This window comes from Antechinus flavipes, chromosome 6 (assembly GCF_016432865.1).
Source record: "Antechinus flavipes isolate AdamAnt ecotype Samford, QLD, Australia chromosome 6, AdamAnt_v2, whole genome shotgun sequence".
Lineage (NCBI taxonomy): Eukaryota > Metazoa > Chordata > Mammalia > Dasyuromorphia > Dasyuridae > Antechinus > Antechinus flavipes.
The window spans coordinates 95,941,408-95,949,399 of record NC_067403.1 but is presented as its reverse complement, the minus strand read 5'-3'; positions in this window follow the sequence as shown (position 1 = coordinate 95,949,399).

Genomic DNA, 7,992 nt, shown 5'->3' with positions numbered 1-7,992 from the left:
CTATTTCTAGCCATATGAAAAGATGTTCCAAGTCATTATTAATCAGAGAAATGCAAATTAAGACAACTCTGAGATACCACTACACACCTGTCAGATTGGCTAGAATGACAAGGAAAGATAATGCGGAATGTTGGAGGGGATGCGGGAAAACTGGGACACTGATACATTGTTGGTGGAATTGTGAATACATCCAACCATTCTGGAGAGCAATTTGGAACTATGCTCAAAAAGTTATCAAACTGTGCACACCCTTTGATCCAGCAGTGTTTCTACTGGGCTTCTATCCCAAAGAGATTTTAAAGAAGGGAAAGGGACCTGTATATGCAAGAATGTTCGTGGCAGCCCTGTTTGTAGTGGCTAGAAGCTGGAAATTGAGTGAATGTCCATCAAATGGAGAATGGCTGAATAAATTGTGGTATATTAATATTATGGAATATTATTGTTAATATATGTAAGAAATGACCAGCGAAAGGCCTGGAGAGATTTACATGAACTGATGCTGAGTGAAATGAGCAGGATCAGGAGATCATTGTATATACTTCAACAACAATACTATATGATGATCAATTCTGATGGACGTGGCCCTCTTCAACAATGAGATAAACCAAATCAGTTCCAATAGAGCAGTAATGAATTGAACCAGCTACACCCAGCGAAAGAACTCTGGGAGATGATTATGAACCACTAAATAGAATTCCCAATCCCTCTATTTTTGTCCACCTGCATTTTTTATTTCCTTCATAGGTTAATTGTACACTATTTCAAAATCTGATTCTTTTTGTGCAGCAAAATAACTGTATGGACATGTATACATATATTGTATTTAACATATAATTTAGCATATTTAACATGTATTGGTCTATCTGCCATCTGAGAAAAAGGGTGGGGGGAAGGAGGGGAAAAATTGGAATAAAATGTTTTGCAATTGTCAATGCTGAAAAATTACCCATGCATATACCTTGTAAATAAAAAGCTATAATAAAAAAAAATCATTAAAGAAAAAAAAAATGTAAGCTTCCCAAAAGCAGAGTTGTTTCTTTATCAGGATATTTGTACTCCTAGTACTTAGCACAATACCTGATAAACATTAAATGATAAATATTTGTGTTCATTTATATAACAGAACAACTTGAATTTGTCTTTCAGGTCTTGTCCTGAAAGGGCATAAGATTTGACTGAGAACATGACACAAGTGTATCACAAGTAGATTGGTTTCTTAACTCTTACCAGACAACAAAATATTGTACAAGTCATTTTAACTGTTTCTTCACCAAAAATGGGAATAATAGATTTTTTTCCTACTGTTTACAGGATTGCAGTGAAGATCAAATGAGGAAGTAAATATTTCCTCAAGAATGAAAGATGCATGTTGATGGAGTTGTGAACAAATCCAACCATTCTGGAGAGCAATCTGGAATCATGCCCCAAAAATTATCAAACTGTGCATACCTTTGATCCAGCAGTGTTACTACTGGGCTTATATCCCAAAGAGATACTAAAGAAGGGAGAGGGACCTGTATGTGCCAAAATGTTTGTGGCAGCCCTGTTTGTAGTGGCTAGAAACTGGAAAATGAATGGATACCCATCAACTGGAGAATGGCTGGGTAAATTGTGGTATATGAATGTTATGGAATATTATTGTTCTGTAAGAAAAGACCAGCAGGATGAATACAGAGAGGACTGGCGAGACTTACATGAACTGATGCTAAGTGAAATAAGCAGAACCAGGAGATCATTATACACTTCAACAACGATATTGTATGAGGATGTATTCTGATGGAAGTGGATTTCTTTGACAAAGAGACCTAATTGAGTTTCAGTGGATAAATGATGGACAGAAACAGCTACACCCAAAGAAAGAACACTGGGAAACGAATATGAACTATTTGCATTTTTGATTTTCTTCCCGAGTTGTTTTTACCTTCTGAATCCAATTCTCCAACAACAACAAGTGCACCAAGAGAACTGTTCGGTTCCTGTGTCTAGGATATATTGCAACATATCTAACATATATAGGACTGCTTGCCATCTTGGGGAGGGGGTGGAGGGAGGGAGGGGAAAAATTGAAACATAAGCGAGTGCAAGGAATAATGTTGTAAAAAATTGCCCTGGCATGGATTCTGTCAATATAAAGTTATTATTAAATAAAATTAAATTAAAAAGAAAAAAAAAGAGAGAGAGCGAGCTTGAATCATTATTATGAATATACTCCCCAAAAGATTGATCACTGACAAAAAGAAAGGATTCATTGATAAGAAAAAATATTTGTAGCAACATTTTTTTTTCTGGTGGTAGCAAAGAGGTAGAAACTAAATGAATGCCCATCAACTAGGGAATAAGCAAGCAAACTGTAGTAACTTGATGTAGTAGACTATACCATGCTGTAAGAAAAAACATCATCTTAAAGGAAGGAAAGGGACCCATATGTGCAAAAATTTGTAGTGGCAAGAAACTGGAAACTAAGTGGATGTCCATCAGTTGGAGAATGGCTGAATAAATTGTGGTATATAAATGTTATGGAATATTATTGTTCTGTAAGAAATGACCAGCAGGAGGATTTCAGAAAGGCTTGGAGAGACCTACATGAACAATGTTAAGCGAAATGAGCAGAACCAGAAGATCATCATATATGGCAACAAGAAGACTGTATGATGATCAATTCTGATGGACGTGGCTCTCTTCAACAATAAGATGATTCAAACCAGTTCCAATTGTTCAGTGATGAAGAGAGCCATTTGTACCCAGAGAGAGGGCTATGGGAGTTGAATGTGGATCATATCATAGTATTTTCACTTTTTTGTTGTTTTCTTTCTCTCTCTCTCTCTCTCTCTTCTCTCTCTCTTTCTCTCTCTCTCCTCTCTCTCTCTCTCTCTCTCTCTCTCTCTCTTCTCTCTCTCTCTCTCTCTCTTTCTCTCTCTCTCTCTCTCTCTCTCTCTCTCTCTCTCTCTTTCTCTCTCTCTCTCTCTCTCTCTCTCTCTCTCTCTCTCTTTCTCTCTCTCTCTCTCTCTCTCTCTCTCTCTCTCTCTCTTTCTCTCTCTCTTTCTCTCTCTCTCTCTCTCTCTTTTTTGGATCTGATTTTTTCTTGTGCAGATAATTGTGGAAATTATGTATAGAAGAATTGCATGTGATTAACGTATATTGAATTACTTGTCATCTAGAGGGGGGAGAAGGGAGGACAAAATTTGAACCACAAGGTTTTGCAAGGATTAATGTTGAAAATTATCCATGCACGTGTTTTAAAAATAAAAAAGCCTTAATAAAAAAATTTTTAAAGACTTATATGGGAGCAGGTAGATGGCGAAGTGGATAGAACACCAGTCCTGAAGTCAGGAGGAAGCTGAGTTTAAATCTAGCCTCCGGACACCTAATACTTCCTAGCTGTGTGACCCTGGGCATGTCACTTAACCCCAATATGTTTCAGTATAAAGTGAAGTAAACAGTCTGCGAAGAATATACATAATTTTAATAATATAAATGGAAAGAATCACTTCAAAACAAGTGAAAATCAATCTCCTTCTTAAAATTTCTTTCTATAAACTCTATACTTGCATTTATTTGTATAATGTTTTATCCACCACCAATCCATCCTCCGATAGAATACAAGCTCCTAGAGGGTAAAGAAGGTTCCAGGTCGTTATTTATACCTTCTGAATCCAATTCCCCCTGTGCAACAAGAGAACTGTTTGGTTCTGCAGACATAGATTGTACCTAGGATATACTGTAACCTAGTTAACATGTATAGGACTGCTTGCCATCTGAGGGAAGGGGTGGAGGGAGGGAGGAGGTAGAAGGAAGGAGGGGAAAAATCAGAACAGAAGTGAGTGCAAGGGATAATGCTGTAAAAAATCACCGTGTTTGGGATGAAAAATGCCATCTATATCCAGAAAAAGAATTATGGAGCCTGAATGTAAATTGAAGCATACTATTTTCACTTTTTGTTTTGTTTTTCTTTCTCATAGTTTTTCTCTTTTATTCTGATTTTTCTTTTACAACATGATTAATATGGAAATATATTTTAAATGATTGTACATGTATAAGCTATATGAGATTACTTGCTGCCTTGGGGAGGGGGGAAATAAAGGAGAGGGAAAAAAAGTTCGAAGTCAAAATCTTGCAAAAATGAATGTTGAAAACTCTCTTTATGAGTAACTGGGGAAAAAGTACTATTGAGTGGGAAAAAAAAAAAGAAGAAGAAAATGCTTAGCACAGTAGCTATATAAATGTTTATTCCTTCCTTAGGACAAGAGGATAAACCTTGGAGGAAATTCACAGATGATTGGTAAGGGGAAGGAGAGAACAGAAACTAGCTGAGAAACTAGAAGGAAAAGAAGGAGGAAGAAATAAGGGAACTTGAAGAAAGAATAGTAGCAGAAGGTGAGGGATTAAGGAAGTTTAAAACGGGAAGGAAGAAAAATGAGACTCTTGAATTTGACCAGAAGCTTAGGCAGGCCACTTCAAGATCTGTTTGGGGAAGCAGAAGTCCTTTTGCAGGGGTGTCAAAGACTGAGTCAGTGGTAAAACTATCAAATATCAGGGCTTCTCTACTTGTCTGAGACTCAGGTTTTTTGGTGATAATAAAGATAAGCAATTTTGAAATAAATTGAAAGATTTGAGAATTCTGATCCAGCAAATGAATTTCAATTCTGAAAGACTGATGAAAAAGAATGCCTCTTTTTTCCTGAAGGTAAGGAAATGGTGTGTAAAATGAGATATACATTTTTAATATATGGGAAATGTAGGAATTTGATTTTTTAAGGCTACATGTATTTAAAGTGTTCTAAAATGAGTTTTTATTATTTTATCTTTAACATCATCATAATTGCCCCCACTATCCCTCCTGTTGCCCTTTACATAAAGCCATCCTATATAACAAATTTTTTTTTCATTTTTATTTATTTATTTGCAAAGCACAAGCATAGGTAATTTTTCCAACATTGGCCCTTGCAAAACCTTTTGTTCCAAATTTTCCCTGCCTTCCCCCCACCCCCCTCTCCTAACTGGCAGATAGTCCAATACATGTTAAATATGTTGAAATACATGTTAAGTCCAATATATGTATACATATTTATATAATTATCTTGCTGCACAAGAAAAATCAGGTCAAGAAGAAAGGAAAAGAAAAACTGAGAAAGAAAAGAAAATAGAAGCAAATAACAATAGAGAGAGTGAGAATGCTATGTTGTATTTCACACTCTGTTCTCATGGTTTTCTCTCTGGGTATAGATGGCTCTCTTCATCACTGCACAAGTGGAACTGGTTTGCATCCTCTCATTGTATAACAATATTTTTAAAACAAAAAGAAAGAAAAGAAAAAAGATAATAACTGATTAATTCATCCCTAAAATCTGAAATGTATGCAATGTACATGGGAACCTCTTACTCCTATGAGGGAGTAGGAGTGTCTTTTCATATCTCTTTTTTTGAGCCATGTTAATTTCAATTTTGTAATTTTAATTCTTTTTTGACCTTTTTTGTAGTTGTTCATTCCATTTACATTGTAGCCATTTTGTGAAATTTTCTCAACTCTACTTACTTCATTCTGTATGAGATCATGTAGATTTGTCCATGATTCTCTGTATATGTCATATTACATTTGTTCTTTTCTTATAACATATTCCATTACATTCATATACCTAATTTATTTACTATTTTCCAATCAATGGGCATCTACTCTTTCAGAATCAAGAACAACCAACCAACAAATCAACTATTTGTCTTGAGGAAAGATTTTTCTACTAGGGTAAGATGCAAGAATCACTATGAAGTGAGAAGATTAGCTAGATGAAAAAAAAAACAAAAACAAAGCATCAGTAAAACACTTTTAAAAAAAAGAAAGAAATAGGGCATGACTATAGTAGAAAGCCAACAACAATCAATTTTTTATAAGACTTAAGCTGTGTGATATGTCATTCCCAAGAAAATGTGACCTGTTTCTTCTTTTTTTCTCCATTTTTCATGCTAGTCCAGTGAAAAACATATTGCTCTTTTCTTGACAAAGTGATGGACTCAGAGCAGGTAGACAAATATTTTTTTGAAGATGACCAATGCTGGAATTTATTTTACTTGACTATACATGGTTTGTTTTACTTTTTCATTGTGGATGGTAGTTGTAGGGTGGTGGGATGGAGGGACAGAGATTTTTGTTAATTGAAAAAAGTAAAATTAAATCTGTTTTTTAACATTCTCTATTGCTTTATCTCCTGAGTCAACAACCTGCCTTCTATTTGCATATTTACCTTTAAACCTACCTACCTGTCATCTATTTGACTATTTACCTTTAAATGTTTTGGCTTACATATTACCTATGAGTTGCATATAAGGCGATCAACTTACTATGTACCAATCACGGGAATCCAGTCCAAGATAAAATCAACCAGAAAAATTTCTTATCCCTGTCTTAGATCACCAACTTCATTTGTCCTTTTTCAAAGAACTTTTTGGTCCTACCTTGTTCCTTTATACCGTTCCTTGGTTATCAGCTCCCTTCAAGGTCACTGAATCAGGGCCAAGAACCTCCTTTATTCTGGATAGCATTACTATAAATTATTTACTCCTTATAATCAAACCATATTCCTCAGAGCTCTGCTCTCTTCTAGGTGATACTGGATAATGGTGAGTTCATCACAGAAAGAAACTGGTGGTTCTATACTAGTTAGCTAATTCAGTCATCATAACCTTGACCTAAATGCTCAGATGGCTAGACTTGGAATCTAAAAACATATTTTTTCTTTAATAACATATTTCCATATTTATCATGTTGTGCAAGAAAAATCAGACCAAGTGGGAGAAAAAAAAAAAAAAACAAGAGAAAGAAAACAAACAGAAGGCAAAATACAATGATCCACATTCTGTCTCCATAGTTCTCTCTTTGGCATTTTCCATCCCAACTCTATTGGAATTGCCTTGAATCACTGCATTGTTGAGAAGACTTAAGGACATTACAGTTGGGCATCACATAATCATGCTGTTACCAGAATAAAGAGTTATTGGTTTACGGCTTAAAAAAACTTTTAGCCCTTTCCTCAGGATGAATAACTATCCTCCCTGGCCATTATTTTAGATATAATCTAGTCATACTTTTTTTTTGTGGTAATAGCTTTTTACTTTTCCAAATACATGCAAAAATTTCCATATTCATCATGTTGTGAAATAAAAATCAGATCAAAAGGGAAAGAACAAAAAAAAACATAAGGGGAAAAAAAAAAACACAAGCAAACACTACCACGACCAAAAAAAGGTGAAAATAATATGCTTTGATCCATCTTCAGTCTCCATAGTTCTCTCTTGTATTGCCTTAAATCACTATATTATAGAAAAGAACCAAGTCCATCACAATTGATCATCACATAATGTTTCTGTTACTGTGTACAATGATCTCCTGGTTCTGTTCACTTCACTCAGCATCAGTTCATGCAAGTTTTTCCAGGCTTTTCTAAAAGCAGCCTGCTTATCAATTCTTACAAAATGGTAATAATATTCCATTACATTCATATACCATAACTTATTCATCGATGCCTCAGTTGATAGGCATCCACTCAATTTCCAATTCCTTGCTATTGCAAAAAGAACTGCTACACACATTTTTACACATGTGGATCCTATATTAGGGAATCACTGACTTAAGCATATGACTCCACTTCTCCCAATTTCCCCTTATTTATAAAACAGGTATAAAAATAGTGCCTGATTTACAGGGTCACTGTGAGGCTCAAATTAGATAATGTATAAACAACTACATAAATGTTATTCTTAATGTTATAACCTATTTCAAATTACATGTCTCAAAAATTTTATTCCAGCGGAGGGAATTTCTAGTAAAATGGCTGGCTTTGGGGATCCCACCAGGTAGGATTCCATTTATTCCACCCAGGCTAGAAAATGTGGTCTCTTGGAAGTAGTGACTAGTGGCTAGTCCTCTTTAGAAATGTGAGAATAATAATACCTGTATAAGAGTCAAAAAACCATTAATAAGTAGTTGGGTTGCTTGGGGCT